At 35.1% G+C, this 17,886-nt stretch overlaps 1 non-coding gene across 1 annotated transcript; it reads left to right on the top strand.

The window, feature by feature from the left end:
* Window positions 1–1,193: 1,193 nt before the first annotated feature.
* On the top strand, window positions 1,194–1,300 carry LOC118913025 (U6 spliceosomal RNA). The gene has a single exon (XR_005025050.2). It is a non-coding gene; the product is annotated as a U6 spliceosomal RNA (small nuclear RNA).
* Window positions 1,301–17,886: the final 16,586 nt, after the last annotated feature.

The following is a 17,886-nucleotide window of genomic DNA, read 5'->3' as shown; positions in this document are numbered from 1 at the left end:
TGAGATCTCTATATATTTTGGGTATTAACCCCTCATCAGATGAGTCACTTACGAATATATTCTTTCATACTGTAGGATGCCTTTTTCTTCTGCTTATGGTGTCCTTTGCTGTACAGAAGCTTTTTGTTTTGATATAGTCCTACTGATTCATCTTTTATTTTGTTTCACTTGCACAAGGAGATGTATCCAGGAAAAAGTTCTCATACTTACATTCGAGAGACTTTTGCATATGTTTTCTTCTAAGAGGTTTACGTTTTCACGACTTACATTCAGGTTTTTGATCCATTTTGAATTTACTTTTGTGTATGGAGTTAGACATAATCCATTTTCATTCTCTTACATGTAGCTGTCCAGTTTTGACAACACCAGTTGTTGAAGAGGCTGTCTTTTACCCACTGTATATTCGTGGCTTCTTTTTCATTTATTAATTGACCATATATGCTTGGGTTTATATCTGGGCTCTCTATTCTTTTCCATTGATCTATGGGTCTGCTGTTTGTTCTTGGGCCAGTATCAAATTGTTTTTATCACTGTAGCTTTGTAGTAGAGCTTGACATCAGGAAGCATAATCCTTCCAGCTTTGTTGTTCTTTGTCAGGATTCCTTTGGCTATTTGGGGTCTGTGTGGTTCCAGATGAATTTAAGGATTATTTGCTCTAGGTCATTGTAAAATGCTGTTGATATTTTGATAGGGATTGCACTGAATCTGTAAATTACTTTGGGCAGGATGATCACTTTGATAATATTAATTCTCCCTCTACAAGAGCACATTAAAGAATTCCATATATTGGTGTCTTCTTTAATTTCTCTCATGTGTGTCTCACAGTTTTCTGAGTACAGGTTTTTCACCTCCTTGGTTAGATTTATTCCTAAGTATTTTATTATTTATGATTCAATTGTAAATGGAGTTGTTTTCCTGATTTCTCTTTCTGCTATTTCATCATTAGTATATAGAAATGATGCAACTGATTTCTGTGTTTTAATTTTGCATCCTGTAATTTTGCTGAATTCAGTTATTAGTTCTAGTATTTTTTTCATGGATTCTTTAAGGTTTTCTATGTATAGTATCATGTCATCTGTAAATAGTGAGGGTTTAACTTCTTTCTTGCCAGTTTGGATGCCTTTTATCTCCTTGTGTTATCTAGTTGCTGTGGCTAGGACCTCCAGTACTATGTTGAATAAAAGTGGTGAGTGGTACTCGCTTTGGCAGCACATATACTAAAATTGGAATGATACAGAGAAGATTAGCATGGTCTCTATACAAGGATGACATGCAAATTCATGAAGCATTCCATATTTAAAAAATAAAAAAAAGTGGTAATGGTGGGCATCCTTGTCTTGTTCCCAATCTTAGAGGAAAAGCTTTCAGTTTTTCACTATTAAGTATGATGTTGGCTGTGGGTTTGTCATATATGGCCTTTATTTTGTTGAGGCACATACCGTCTATACACATTTTATTGAGAGTTGTTATCATGAATTGATGTTGAATTTTGTCAAATGCTTTTTCAGCATCTATTGAGGTGATCATGTGGTTTTTATCCTTCTGTTTGTTTATGTGTTGTATGATATTGATTGATTTATGAATATTCTACTATCCTTGCATCTCTGGAATAAATCCCACTTATCCATGATGAATGATCTTTTTTGATGCATTTTTGGATTTGGATCGCTAATATTTTGTTGAGGATTTTGCATTATTCATCAGGGATATTGGTCTGTAATTTTCTTTTTTTGTGGTGTCTATCTGGTTTTGATATTAGAGTGATGCTTGCCTCATAGAATGAATTTGGAAGTATTCCCACGTCTTCTACTTTTTGGAATGCTTTAAGAAGGATGGGAATGAACTCCTCTTTAAATATTTGGTAGAATTCAGATGTGAAGAATTCTGGATATGGAATTTTGTTTTGGGGGAGCTTTTTGGTTATCAATTCAATTGGTAATTTCATTGCTGTTAATTGGTCTGGTCAGATTTTCTGTTTCTTCCTGGATCATTTATGGAAGGTTGTATTTTTCTAGGAAGTTGTCCATTTCTTCTAGGTTGTCAGATTTACAGGTATATGATTTTCATAGTATTCTCTAATAATTATTAGTATTTCTGCTGTACCCTTTGTTATTTTCCTTCTTCAATTCTGATTCGGTTTATGAGTGTAGACTCTTTTTTTCTTGATAAGTCTGGCTAGGGGTTTATCTATTTTTTTATATCATTAATGTATAATTACTTGAACAACATTATAGTTACTAGACTCCCCCATTATCAAGTCCCCCCCCACATACCCCATTACAGTCACTGTGCATCACCATAGTAAGATGCTATAGAATCATTACTTGTCTTCTCTGTATATACTGCCTTTCCCGTGTCCCCCTCCTACATTATGTGTGCTAATCATAATGCCCCATTTTCCCCCTTATCCCTCCCTTCCCACCCATCCTACCCAAACCCTTTCCCTTTGGTAACTGTTAGTCCATTCTTGGGTTCTGTGAGTCTGCTGCTGTTTTGTTCCTTCAGTTTTTCTTTGTTCTTATACTCCACAGATAAGTGAAATCATTTCATACGTGTCTTTCTCTGTTTGTTTTATTTCACTGAGAATTATACCCTCCAGCTCCAACCATGTTATTGCAAATGGTAGGATTTGTTTTCTTCTTATGGCTGAATAATATTCCATTGTGTATATGTACCACATCTTCTTTATCCATTCATCTACTTTCCTCAATAGTTAATCTAGTTTACATTCCCACCAACAGTGTAGGAAAGTTCCCCTTTCTCCACATCCTTGCCAACATTTGTTGTTGTTTGTCTTTTGGATGGTGGCTCTCCCAACTGGTGTGAGGGAATATCTCATCATGGTTTTAATTTGCATTTCTTGATGATTAGTGATGTGGAGCATCTTATCATGTGCCTGTTGGCCATCTGAATTTCTTCTTTGGAGAAGTGTCTATTCAGATCCTCTGCCCATTTTTTTATTGGCTTATTTGCTTTTTGTTTGATGAGGTACATGAGCTCTTTATATATTTTGTATGTCAACCCTTTATCGGATCTGTCATTTATGAATATATTCTCCCATACTGTAGGATGTCTTTTTGTTCTACTGATGGTATCCTTTGCTGTACAGAAGCTTTTTAGTTTGATATAGTCCCACTTGTTCATTTTTGCTTTTGTTTCCTCTGCCTGGGGAGATATGTTCATGAAGAAGTTGCTTATGTTTATGCCCAAGAGATTTTTGCCTATATTTTTTTCTAAGAGTTTTATGGTTTCATGACTTACATTCAGGTAATTGATCCATTTTGAGTTTACTTTTGTGTATGGGGTTAGACAATAATCCAGTTTCATTCTCTTGCATGTAGCTGTCCAGTTTTGCCAACACCAACTGTTGAAGAGACTGTCATTTCCCCATTGTATGTCCATGGCTCCTTTATCATATATTAATTGACCATATATGCTTGAGTTTATATCTGGACTCTCTATTCTGTTCCACTGGTCTATGGGTCTGTTCTTGTGCCAGTATCAAATTGTCTTGATTACTGTGGCTTTGTAGTAGAGCTTGAAGTTTGGGAGCATAATTCCTCCTGTTTTATTCTTCCTTCTCTGGATTGCTTTGGGTATTGGGGTCTTTTGTCATTCCATATGAATTTTCAAACTATTTGCTCTAGTTCATTGAAGAATGCTATAGGTATTTTGATAGGGATTGCATTGAATCTGTAGATTGCTTTAGGCAGGATGGCCATTTTGGCAATATTGACAATATTAATTCTTCCTAACCAAGAGCATGGGATGAATTTCCATTTATTAGTGTCCTCTTTAATTTCTCTTGAGTGTCTTGTAGTTTTCAGGGTATAGGTCTTTCACTTCCTTGGTTAGGTTTATTCCTAAGTATTTTATTATTTTTGATGCAATTGTGAATAGAATTGTTTTCCTGATTTCTCTTTTTGCTAGTTCATCATTAGTGTATAGGAATGCAACAGATTTCTGTGTATTAATTTTGTATCCTGCAAGTTAGCTGAATTTAGACATTAGATCTAGTAATTTTGGAGTGGATTTTTTAGGATTTTTTATGTACAATATCATGTCATCTGCAAACAGAGAGAGTTTAACTTCTTCCTTGCCTGTCTGGATGCCTTTTATTTCTTTGTGTTGTCTGACTGCTGCGGCCAGGACCTCCAGAACTATGTTGAATAATAGTGGGGAGAGTGGGCATTCTTGTCTTGTTCCCAATCTTAAAGGAATTGTTTTCAGCCTCTCACTGTTAAGTATAATGTTGGCTATGGTTTTGTCATATACAGCTTTTATTATGTTGAGGTATTTGCCCTCTGTACCCATTTTGTTGAGAATTTTTATCATGAAAGGATGTTGAATTTTGTCAAATGCTTTTCCAGTAACTATGGAGATGATCATGTGGTTTTTGCCCTTCTTTTCGTTGGTGTGGTGGATGATGTTGATGGATTTTTGAATGTTGTACCATCCTTGCATCCCTGGGATGAACCCCACCTGATTATGATGGATGATCTTTTTGATGTATTTTTGAATTTGGTTTGTAATATTTTGTTGAGTATTTTTGCATCTATGTTCATCAGGGATATTGGTCTGTAATTTTCCTTTTTCGTGGTATCTTTGCCTGGTTTTGGTATTAGAGTGATGTTGGCCTTGTAGAATGAGTTTGGGAGTATTCCCTCCTCTTCTACTTTTTGGAAAACTTTAATGAGGATGGATATTAGGTCTTCACTAAATGTTTGATAAAATTCAGCAGTAAAACCTGCTGAAGGGGTCTGGTCAAGGGGTTTTTTCTTAGGTAGTTTTTTGATTACCAATTCAATTTCTTTGCTGGTAATTGTTCTATTCAGATTTTCTGTTTCAGGTTATATTTTTCTAGAAAGCTGTCCATTTCTTCTAGGTTATCCAGTTTGTTACTATATAATTTTTCCTAGCATTCTCTCATAATTATTTGTATTTCTGTGGTATCTGTAGTGATTTTTCCTTGGTTTATCTGTTTTGTTTATTTTCTCAAAAAAACAGCTCCAGGTTTCATTGATTTGTTTCTAATGTTTTATTCTTCTTTATTTTATTTCTGCTTTGACCTTTATTATGTCTTTCTTTCTACTGACTTTGGATTTCTTTTGTTCTTCTTTTTCTAGTTTACTTAATTGTGATTTTGGACTTTTTTTTTTTGTATTTTTCTTTTTTCTCCATGTAAGCCTATATTGCTATGTATTTTCCTCTTAGAACTGCCTTGCCGCATCACACTGATTTTGGTTTGTTGTATTTTTGTTTTCATTTGTCTCCATGTATTGTTTGATTTTTGTTTTAATTTGTCCATTAATCCACTGATTATTTAGAAGCATGTTCTGTAGCCCCAATGTGTTTGTAAGTCTTTTTGTTTTATTTGCATTATTTATTTCTAGTTTCATACCACTGTAGTCTGAGAAGCTGCTTGATACAATTCAATCTTTTTGAATTTGTTGAGGCTCTTCTTGTGGCCTATATGTGATCTATTCTGGAGAATGTTCCATATACACTTGAGAAAAAACGTGTATCATGACACTTTTGTGTGGAGTGTTCTATAGATCTCTTTTAAGTCCATTTGATTGAATATATTGTTCAGTGCCTTTATTGCCTTATTTATTTCCTGCCTGGTCAATTTGTTATTGATGTAAGCGGTATATTAAAGTCTTCTAAAGTGAATGTGTTGCAGTCTATTTCCTCCTTTAATTTTGTTAGAATTTGTTTTACATATTTAGTTGCTCCTATATTGGGTGCATAGATATTTATAATGGTTATATCCTCTTGCTAGACTGATCCCTTTGTCATTATGTAATATCCTTCTTTGTCTCTTTTTACTTTCTTCGTTTTGAAATCAATTTTGTATGATATAAGTACTGCTACTCCTGCTTTTTTCTCCCTATTATTTGCATGGAATATCTTTTTCCATGCCTTCACTTTTAGTCTGTGTATGTCTTTCCTTCTGAAGTGAGTATCCTGTAGGCAGCATATAGATGGATCTTGTTTCCTTATACATTCTGCCACTCTACATATTTTGATTGGTGCATTCAGTCCATTTATATTTTAGGTGATTATTGGTATATACTTATTCCCTCTATATGAATATTTTTCTGGTTGGTTTTTTATATCTCCCTTCTGTTTCTTTCTTCCTCTTATACTCTTCTCTTGCAATAATGTTTTTCTTTAGTTTTATAATTATATTTCTCTTTTTTAGTTAGTTAATTTTTCTTTATGTGTACTTATTATAGGCTTTAGTTTTGTGGTTACCAAAGGTTCAAAAATGGCTTCTTTACTATATAATAGTCTATGTTAAATTGCTGATTACTCTATTTCAAACAAAATCAAAAGCTACTTTTTCTTTCTTTCTTCTCTTCCTCCTCCACATTTTTCATATTAGATGTCATAATCTACATTTTTTTGTTTATCCCTTGATGGATTTGGCATATAGTTGATTTTGTTTATTTTGTTTTGTTTTACTTCATACCTGTTTGGTAATTAGTTGGTCTAATACCTTTACTGCGTGTTTATTTTCACTATTTAGGGAAATAAGCTATTTAGCCTTATGGTCATTTCATCTATAGCCATCTCTTTAACATATTCCATAAGATTGGCTTAATGGTGGTGAAATTATTTTATCTTGAAATGTTTAATACCTGATTCAAATTTAAATGATAATCTTGCTGGGTAGAGGATTCTTGGTTGGAGGTCCTTCTGTTTCAGTACATAAAATATATCATGCCACTCCCTTTTGGCCTATACAGTTTCTATTGAGAGGTCTGCTGATAGCCTGATGGGATTTCCTTTATAAGCAATCTTTTTCTCTCTCTGTCTTCTTTCAATCCTCTCTTCTTATCCTTGATCTTTGCTATTTTAATTATAATATGTCTTGGTGTTTTCTTCCTTGTGTTCCTTTTGTTAGGGGATCTCTGTGCTTCCATTACTTGTCTATTTCCTTCCCCAGATTGGAGAAATTTCCAACAATTATTTCCTTAAAGAGACTTTCTATCCCTTTGTCTTTCACTATTATATGAATATTCTTTAATTTGGATTGGTTACATAGCTCTCTTATCATTCTTTCACACCTAGGGATCCTATTTTCTCTCTGTCCTTCAGTTTCCTTGTTTTCCTGTTAATTTCCATTTCATGTACTGCCTCCTCTGCATGTTCTAGTCTATTCTTAAATCCCTCTATTGTACGTTTCATTTCAGATACTGTATTCTGCAGCTCTGAGTGGCTTTTTTTCAAGTTTTCTATCTTTTTGTTGAAGTCCTCCCTGAGATCTTGAATACTTTTCTGTAAATCTGTGAGCATGTTTATGATTTATTTTGACATCTTATCTATAATATTGGTGTTCTCTGTTTCATTTAGTCCTCTTTCTGGGGCTCTTTCATGTAGTTTTGCTTGGATCAAATTCCTCTTCCCATTTTTTCAGGGATTCATGTTTCTTCCTTTGTATTAGATGGCTCTGCTATGCTTTCTGGTCTAAAGAGTAATAGCTTTATGGGGAAGGTGTGCTATGATGCCCAGAAGCTCAAAATTCTTTACTCTGCTGTGCCTGGTTCTATTTTTTTTGAGGGGGGTACACCAGCTGTTGGCATGCTATACACAGGGCTGCCTTTCTATTTGGCTTCTTTAGTGGTCTAAGTCTGGGTGGGAAGTTTGCTTGAGCTGTTGCCTTTGTGATCATCTCAGGAATTTCTGTTGAGCTGACTGTGAGTGGGGCCACCCTCTGGCTGGCCTTCAGTAATGATGGGGCTGCAGGGTTAATAGGTTGGGCAGACTGATGTGCCCTGGGCAGATGTGTAGTACTGAGTTTGGACACCTGTGGGGAAGAAGGAGCTCTTGGGGCTGGCTCCTCCAGGCACATCTTTGGTTGTGCTGAAATGGAACCAAGCAAGCTGGGGGAGTCTCCTTTTGCCTACCAAGCAGCATAGTCTTATGCTGCCCCTGGGCCATGTGGGTTGTCTGTCATCAGTGTGCACAAGGATAAGCCTCAGGGCTGTGTTGTCATCAAGAGGAGTGGAGCATCTAGGTCTCCCAAGAATTCCCAGTCTGTTGGGCCAAGGAAGGGCTAGGGAAATATCCTCCACCTGCCTTTTCTCCTGAGGAGATTGTTCCATTCAACCATCATCCCTTCTGGTACCCCTCCCAGTGCTGGCAAATCTTTCAAACTGCTATCTCTGCTTTGGGTCTCAGGACTGGTGGACTGTGCCTGCCCTCTACACTGGCTGGAGTCCCCAGCCTCCCAGAGTATTCCTCCTGACCCTGGTGTCCATCCCTGATAATCAGCAGAACCCAATGTAATGTGGGATTGTGGTTCTGGAGCAGATATCCAGGTCAAGTTGAGCATCACTCCTGGGCTCCTACACACTTGCTGCTCTATTTTTATTTCTCCTTCCTGTAGTATGGGGTGGGGGCAGTGCTTGGGTCTGACTTGATCTTGGTTTTGTCTCCTCACCCTTTTCTGTGTGGTCCTCTCTTCTTTAAGTGTAGGTGGTCTGTTCTGCAGTCTTTGGGTCATTTTCAGGTCTAGTTGCATTTGCTGCATTTTCCTCTTTTATGTGTTTTGGGGAGGTGGCTTCCATCTTGCCTTCCTATTCTGCCATCTTTAATACTCAAGGTTGGAAATCAACAGTTCAAGAATTTTATTGCCTTTTTTAAAAAAGTTGCTCAGATCTGCTGGGAAATTATTTTATGCTATATTCCTATGCATTTATACTTAGCAAGCCTTCCCTAGCTTGAGTACAGTTTTATTTGTGTTCCTTTTGGTTCATTTGCACTTAATTCTTTAAAGTCCAGATTTATATTGATCTGTTTAGATGTGTCATCTGTTGATATAAAATATTTTGACAAATTTGTAAATTAAATCCTCTTCTTTGTTTCCCTACTTACCAGAGTAATTCCATGCCTGTAGACCTCTATTTTCTCATGTTTAATGTGTGACCACAAAAAAAAGGTAATCAACATAGACTCTAACTCCTTGTTTCTTATAATTTTATTGTGAGACAGACAATTTTATAAGTGCAGTTAAACAAAACTGTAAAGTGACTGTACAAGAAATGCTGTCTGGGAATAGTTTGGTAAATAACAAATGAAAGACATCACCAAACATTACATAGAAATTCAGAAGAAAAAGTGCTTGAGAGATCTAGAATGCCTAATAGAATACCTAAGAAACCAGGATGAAGTTCAGTTATATTTGAGGGATAAGTAGGACATACTACAATTGAATTAAATTGTAGCAAAGAAATAGCAATGAGGAGTTGAGAAGAGCATTAGGAGTATTAACCATTTTGAGGGGTGATGTGTATACCAGATTCTGTTTTAGCAAATAACAGCTTTGTTGTGGCCAAATACTTACTGAATATAAATATAAGTGTTGGTAATACTTAACTGATGGCTTATTTATGCCACAGATTGGCTATATAACCTATGAAAATTCACTTCACTTTTCTCAGTATTAAAATGAAAGAGATATTCAAAGGTCACTGAAAATATACAATTCTACAAGTCTATGATTCTATGAATGCTTAGAATTTTATTCACCTTGGTGAACTGAAGAACAATGGAGAAACCTTTTATCAATTCTTGACATTCCACATGGGTGGATGTCTAGTCTGTCCCCAGACAAGATAAGGGAAACCATATTCATCTATCTTACATTCTCTTTCTTTCTACCCTGGCTGCCTCATCTCACATGGACTCTTTCTGACTATTCTACACCATGACAAGTAATAGTCTTTCTTAAGTATTTATTAAGTAGTTAAAACTACCCATTTCAATAATCCATACCACTTGGATGTAAAAATAACTGAAACTATCAAAAAATACTCTCAAAATGAACTCAAAGTATACATATACCAAGGCACATTGACTTATAGGTTTAAAACATAGTTTGGTGTAGAAAGAAATTGCTGTGGAAAACAATTTTCAGTAACCTCTCCTGGTCAGAATAATCTCAGGTCTGTGTTTTGCTGAGTCAATTGCTTCCTATACATTTCACTCAGTTGCCATGCCAACATCCCAATTTTTCTTAATGTGAAGATGGCTGGATGTTAACCTGGGCATTTGGAAAGGCAAGTTGTTAACTTGCAAACAGAAGCGATGAGTTAGGATGTATATTGGGTGAGATGCCAAATGTCTGTTCTAGTCAATTTCAGTCTTCCCAACTTTATAAACTCTTCAGATCACATACTACTTCTATTTGAGAAAATAAATTTGAACTCTTTATGATGACTACTGAAAAGCAATCCATGTTTTAGCATTTTTCACTGATAAAGTTCCAGTGAAATTTTGAAACTCCCTAGTACTAGCCTTCTGTGAATTTCAGAGTGGACTGAATACTGCTTATCAAGGAAATAGCAGGTCGATACAAATTTCAGGAATGTTCAGATTGTCTTTAATTTTGAAAGAGTATATATCAGTTTTTCATGGGATTCTTTCAATTTCAGTTCTCTAAATTTCAGTATTATAATTATTCATTTCAGGAAGCTAATTGATTTTGTAAATTAAAAAAACTTAAATAAAATAATAAGTCAGGTTTTCTTAGATTCTTTAGAGACAGAGAAAGGGAGAGAAATTTTATTACTTCAGAAAATATAGCCACTTTGCCAAAGCAATCTACAAAACAGTTCTCTAGCTCTTCAAAAAAACATGTTAATTTTGAAATAGAAATTCGATATCCTTGGAAACTAAAATCTCTTCAACTAATTGAATCTGGAAGATAATTTCTCTCAACGTTCACCTAGTTATGAATTTCTGTTCTGCCAAATCTGATCCTTCTTCACTCAATCAATCTATGATCACAATACATAGGTATTGAACTCAAAAGCATGCTTCTTCAGACAAGTATGTGGATCATAAGTGACCATGGATTCTCTCACTTTGTTCCTTTTACTTCTTGCTCTCCTTCTTTGTTTTTGTAGTTAGTTACATCTTTATCTATGACTTCTGAGTCCAATGTTTTACTCCTACAAACAGCAAGAAGTTTTGCTTCTTGATTTTGACCCTCATTACTACTTTTGCATTATTTGCTCATAGGCTTATTTTGGTCCTTGATTCTCCAACATCCAGCTAGAATCAATTCAGATGTCAGGTCACCCAGCATGTCTGAGCCTCTGACTTTGCTTCTTCATCCCATGTGAGCTGTCCTTTCCATGGTTGCAATAGAAGACTGGCTCTTGGTGGAAATTGCCAGAATATTTTGATACAAGAAATATGGAATGAAATTTCAGTTTGAATCATAGTTATGTTATTTGCCAGATAGAAACTTTTAAATATCTTACTTAAACTCTCTATAACATTTCATATAATATTGGGATTTCAAAGTTTTCATCACTGAGTTATAGCAATGATGGAATTCAGTAACATTTTCTAAGTACCTAGTATTGTATTTAGCCCCAGTATGTGCTCAGTAAGTGGTAGAACAAATCCAGAAACTCTCAACATTAAATTTTGTGTAAATTTTTTTTTATGATAAGCAAATTGAAGTTTCTTAGCACTACAGGGCAGTCACACATCATTAGACATCACTCCCCACTGAAAAACAGTGAAACCACCTTCTATAACCTAAGAAACCTATGTTCTATTCCTTGTAAATTTGTGAGGAATGTAGTCTTACTCATTAATCCAGACTCAGAATTAATTGGGACTCAAAATAACCTCACCTTTAAGAGAGCAGATACTAAAATTATAGCCTCCTCATCCTCTACTCACATTAAGTCAGTACTAAAGAGAAGACCATTCCTCTAAATATAAGGATGCATTATTCAAAGGAACTTTGTTCTCAAAGGCCTTTTTGATTGAATTACTGCTGATTCTGCATAAACTTAATTTTCCTGAAGTGCTATTTCAAAAATATTTTAATTCTGTAGAAGTTAAAATCATAAGGTAAACTTTAGAACCAAAGAAGTTTACAGGTTGAATGTTAATGTTACTCTCTGTTCTATCCCCAGAAATTTATAATCTTAGAGTAGAAAGCCATGCACTTTTGCCATCAATCGAGGTGATCCAGGCTACTTATTTGTTCTTCCAGATTCTATTTTTATAATACTATAAAGAAAATTTAACATTCCTTCTTCAAAACCTGGAGAATAGAGTAGGGGAGCAATTTGGTGGAGAAAGGAGCAAAAAAAAAATGGAAAAGTTTTTTTCTTACTTCTAATTCTCTAAAAGGAAGTATATGTCCATACAAAGACATATACATAAGTGTTCATAAAAACTTTATTTGTAATAGCCAAAAAAAAAAACCCTGAAACACCCCCAAAGTCTATCACCAGATGAATGGATAAACTAATTGTGATATATCCATAAAATGAAATACAACCCCACAATAAAAAGGAGTGAACAATTGATTTTCACAATATGGATGAATCTCAAATTGTGCTGAGTGCCAGAAACCAAATGAAAAAAAGTGCAGACTGCATGATTTCATTTATGTAGAACTCTAAAACATCATATGTGACTTCTACTTTGAAAGAAAATAAATTGTAAAATGAACATTGGACTTTACCTAAAAATATACACTTTAGGGAAAAGTATACTAAGTATATTTAGTTAACTTTGAAATACATAAAACAACTATGATTGATTAATATATCAATAGAGGGATGGATAGATGGGTAGCTATGTGATAAGATGGGTAAAATAAAATGTTAATGGTAGAATTCTGTTCAGCATAAATTTATTTCAACCATTTTGTGATTTTGAAATTTTTCATAATAAAATTTTGGGAAAAATGAACAAAAAACACAAACTTTAGAGTTTCTAATAAACATAATATTAGAGAATATAGTATGCAAGCAATAATCAAATAGTGCTGGACTAGTTATGCTAGTAACTGACAAACAGACTTTAAGAGAAAAATTATTATTAGAAACATAGAAGGATGCTTTATAATGATAAAAGGATCAATCAGTCTGAAGAGATAATATCTATAAACATATATGCATCAAAATATGAAGTGAAAACTCACAGAACACAAGGGAGAAACAAGCAATTCAGTAATAATAGAGACTTGAATATCCTTTCACTAATGAAAAGAACAATTAAATAATATCAGGAAGGAAATAGAAGACTTCAAAAAATATATAGACTCATTTGAATGACTCTATAAATCTATAGAATGATGTAACTCAAAAGAACAGGATATACATTTTTCTCAACTTCACATGGAGTATCCTCTAAGATAGATCATATGTTAAGCTGTAAAACAAACCCCAAGAAATTTAAAAGAACTGAAATCATAGGAAATATGTGTTCTGAACAACAGAATAAAATTAGAAACCAATAACAAAAGGGAATTTGGAAAATTCACAAATATGTGAGAAGGAAAGAACACACTTCTTAATAATTAATGGGTCAAAGATGAATATTAACTACATTGAGATGAGTGACAGCAAAAACAAGAATGCCAAAACTGAAACACAGCTAAAGCAATGTTTAAAGGGGAATTTATGACTGTAAATTCGTATATTCAAAATCAAAAAGATCTCAGTTAAATAGCCTAACTTTCCATCTTAAGAAACTAGAAAAAAAGGCAACTTATATACCCAAAGCAAGCAAAGAGAGAAATAACAAATATTTTAGCTGCAATAAATGTAAGGGAGAATAGAGAAAAATCAATGATACCAAAAGCTCATCATTTTTAAAAAAATGAACAAAATTGACAAACCTTAGCCAGACAAATGAAAAAAGTAAAGAAGGTTCAAATTATGGAAATCATGGGTGAAAAGGAAGACAGCATTAACAACTTACAGAAACTTTAAAAAGTTATAATTATGAACAATTGCATGTTAATTAAAATGCATCCATGTTGCAAATAAAATACAAAACTATCTCCACTTAAAACAACATGAGGTCTTATGTAGGAGATGCTAAGAAACACACACAGATACACACATATGCGAATGCATGCACAAAACTATTAAAACTAATAAATGAGTTCAGTGAAGTGGCAGAAAGAACATAGGAGCAAATCTTCATGACCTTGGAAAAGAAAATGCTTTCTTGCCAAAAGCATAAGCAGCAAAAGAAAAAATAAATAAATTTAGAGATCACATTTAAAACATTTCTTCTTTAAAGGACTTCATCAGGAAAGTAAAAGGATACAATACAGTATTGCACACTTAAAAAATTGTTAAGGAAGTAGATTTCACATTAAGTGCTCTTACACACACACATACACAAATACCAAAGGGACACATTGACATTTTTGGAGGTGGTAAATATGTTTACTGTTTTGACTGTGGTAATGGTATCTGGGAGTATGCCTATGTCCAAACTCATCAAATTGTATACATTAAATTGTACAGTTTCTTATATCAACTATGCCTCAACAAAGCTGTGAAAAAAACTCATGAAATTGGAAAAAATATTGCAAATCATGCATCTATGAGAACTTTGTATCTAGACTATATAAAGCACTATTAAAAAAATAATAAAGATATAAATAATACAACAATACAGGCAAAGATGTAAGTAAACACTACTCCAAGGAAAATAAACAAACTGCTAGTATATACATGAAAATATTCTCAACATCACTAATTAAAGGGGAATGTAAATCAAAACCACAATAAGATACCATTTCACACTGAGAAGGATGACTAAAGTAAAAAGGACAGGTAACAAGTGTTTTTGAGTAAGTGGAGGAATTGGAATTCTTAAACGTAAATGCTAGTGGGATTGCAAAATGAGGTAGCCACTGTGGAAAAGAGGAAATCCTCAAAATGTTCAATGTAGAATTATGATATGGCCTAGCACTTCTACTCTGTGATATTTATTCTAACAGATGTCGATACAAAAATCTGTATGAGAATGTTCATAGCAACATTATTTGTAATAGCTAAAATGTAAAGACAACCTAAATGTTCATCAACTGATAAGTGGACAAAATGTCATTTATCCATTCTATAGAATATTATTCCCCCAAATATAATGAAGTACTGACACATACTACAATATATATGAATCTTGAAATTATTATTAAATGAGAGAGGCTTGTTACCAAAAAATTTATGTACTGTGATGCAAGATTCTGGTTATATGAAATGAACAGAATAGGCAGGTCCACAGAGACAGAGCAAATTTGTGGTTGCCAGAGTTTAGGTGTAGCAGGAAATGGGGACTGACTGCTCTTGGTTATAGTATTTCATTTTGGAGTAATGAAGAGGACCTGAAATTAGAAAGTGTTGACAGTTGCACAACTTACTGAATATATGAAAAACTACTGACTTGTTTGCTTTGAAAGATTGATTTGCATGGTATGTGAATTATATCTCAATTAAGCTGCTTTTTTTTTTTTTCACTCTCTCCCAACTGTTTTATCACAATGCTAGAGGTCCCTCTGGGGAGTACCTCTCTCTCCCTTTTTGCAGCAAACTAAAAAGACTTACAACTTAAGTGAATTCATATATGTTCCTTGGGTCTTTGACTGGTAAATTTTGCCAGTTCCTCAATCCCTATAATTTGCAGTGATAATAACAATGATATATATTCAAATGATTTACGATTTATTAATTTTGTTTGTTTTCTTTTAGCCATGTGTCATGCAGTCTTAAAAGCCCATGGAGGTATTACTATTAAAGAGTAAGAATGAGAGGGGTTGCTTGCCATGCCTGAAGTTACAGATCTTGTGCAGGTGGTGTCAAAAGCAGAACCCAAAAGCAGAACTCTAGATTAAAAAACGTTTTATTTCATTTTGAGCTTGTTCCAAAGATTAGTCATTTCATTTTAATTTTTCAAGATACAAAGTGACACTCACTTTGTTTAGTGGGGAAACCTATATTTTCCTGCCAAAATTACTGCAGCTTTAATTTTTGCCTCTAAATTAATTTCATCTGTTAATGTATAAGACTGAACTCCTGTGGCTTTCCTTGGTATGAAGTCATAAAGAGGTCATTTATATTGAAATGTAATATCATTTTATAGGAAGGCATATTCTCCAGTAACCAATAAAGCAATAGACTTATATATTCTTTTTTTTCTCCTCTAACTACTGGGTAATGTGACTTTAACTCCAACTTGGTTAGGAAAAAGAAACTGGACTGTTTTCCTCCAACATACATTGCAAAGAATATTTTAAAAGTAAGATGATGTTGGCTTAAGATGGTGGCATGAGTAAGACAGCAGAAATCTCCTCCCAGAACCATATATATTTTCGAAAATATAACAAATACAACTATTCCTAAAAGAGAGACCAGAAGATACAGTACAATAGTCAGGCTACATCTACACCTGGAAGAACTCAGCATCTCAGGAAAAGGGTTAAGATACAAAGCCGTGACCTGGCAGGGCCCGAGCACTCCCCTCACCCCAGCTCACTGACTGGAGGAAAAGAATCAGAGAGGGGAGGGAGTGGAAGCACCATACTACTAAATAACCAACCCCAGTAATCTGCACTGGGAGCACAGATACACATTGCATGGTGTACTGATATTAGAGAAATGGAAAAGTAAAATCCAAGATGGAGACTACAAGCAGGTACCCACAGCTGGCTCCCCTGGGACAAAAGAAAAGTGGGCACTTTTTAGAAGTCCTAAAGGGACAAGGGCTTAACAGTTGGACAAAATTGTCCTGGCACACTCAGCCCAGCAGGCTGGGAATCTTAAGGATCTTCAGGCACCCTAACCCCTGGTTAATGCAGCCCCAAAGTCCCTCACGGCGATAAGCAGCCTGCCATTCATTACCCCTGGCTGGCGCTGCAAGCAAACCGGCTGACCCACCACAGCTGTGGAGTAACCAGAGAACAGCCCTGCCTATAGCAACCACACAGAGTCTTCCCCCAGTGCCCAGCTAACCAGGACAGAATCAGAGGCTGACACCAGCATGCAACTGCCTGGGACAGACAGAGGAAGTTGGAGCAAGGTCCGGAGGCATGAAGGGCTGTTGCTCTTGCAGGAGAACACAACTGGCATGTCTGTGACCCCCTGCAGGGCCCTAGGCTATCCTGAGGGCTGCCCCACCTGGGGCAGCTTAGGATATTATCACAGAGACTGCTCCTTGTGTGCAGATAATTGACACAGGCAGCACAGAAGGGCAAGTCAACCAGCAAGCAGGAAGGGAATTTGTTCTCCCAGCTGACACATGTGCCACTTGCCTATGACCACTTCTATCACCATGAAAAAGCAGAAGAATCTGGTCCAGTCAAAAATAACTTAGACAACCCCAGAGAGATATAAGGAATCTTCCTGAAAAAGATTTAAAAATAAAAGTCATAACCATGCTGATGGATCTTCAGAGAAATATGCAAGAGATAAGGTATGAGGTCCAGAGTGAGATAAAAGAAATGAAACAATCAATAGAAGGTCTTAAAAGCAGATTGGACAAGGTGCAAGAGACTGTTAATGGAATACAAACCAGAGAACAGAAATACAGAGAAGCTGAGGCAGAGAGAGATAAAAGGATCTCTAGAAATGAAAGAATATTAAGAGAACTATGTGATTAATCCAAACAGAACAATATTCACATTATAGGGGTACCAGAAGAAGAAGAGATAGAAAAAGAGATAGAAAGTGTCTTTGAAGAAATAATTACTGAAAACTTCCCCAAGCTGGGGAAGGAAACAGTCTCTCAGACCATGGAAGTTCACAGATCTCCCAACACAAGGGACCCAAGGAGGACAACACCAAAACATATAATAAATAAAATGGCAAAGATCAAAGAAAAGGACAGAGTACTAAAGGCAGCCAGAGAAAGAAATAAGATAACCTACAAAGGAAAACCCATCAGGCTATCATCAGAATTCTCAACAGAAATCTTACAGGCCAGAAGACAATGGCATGATATATTTGATGCAATGAAATAGAAGGGCCTTGAACCAAGAATACTGTATATAGCATGATTATCATTTAAATTTGAAGGGAGGATTAAACAATTCCCAGACAGCAAAAGTTG

This window comes from Manis pentadactyla, chromosome 8 (assembly GCF_030020395.1).
Source record: "Manis pentadactyla isolate mManPen7 chromosome 8, mManPen7.hap1, whole genome shotgun sequence".
Classification (NCBI taxonomy): domain Eukaryota; kingdom Metazoa; phylum Chordata; class Mammalia; order Pholidota; family Manidae; genus Manis; species Manis pentadactyla.
This window is presented reverse-complemented; position numbering and strand designations above follow the sequence as displayed.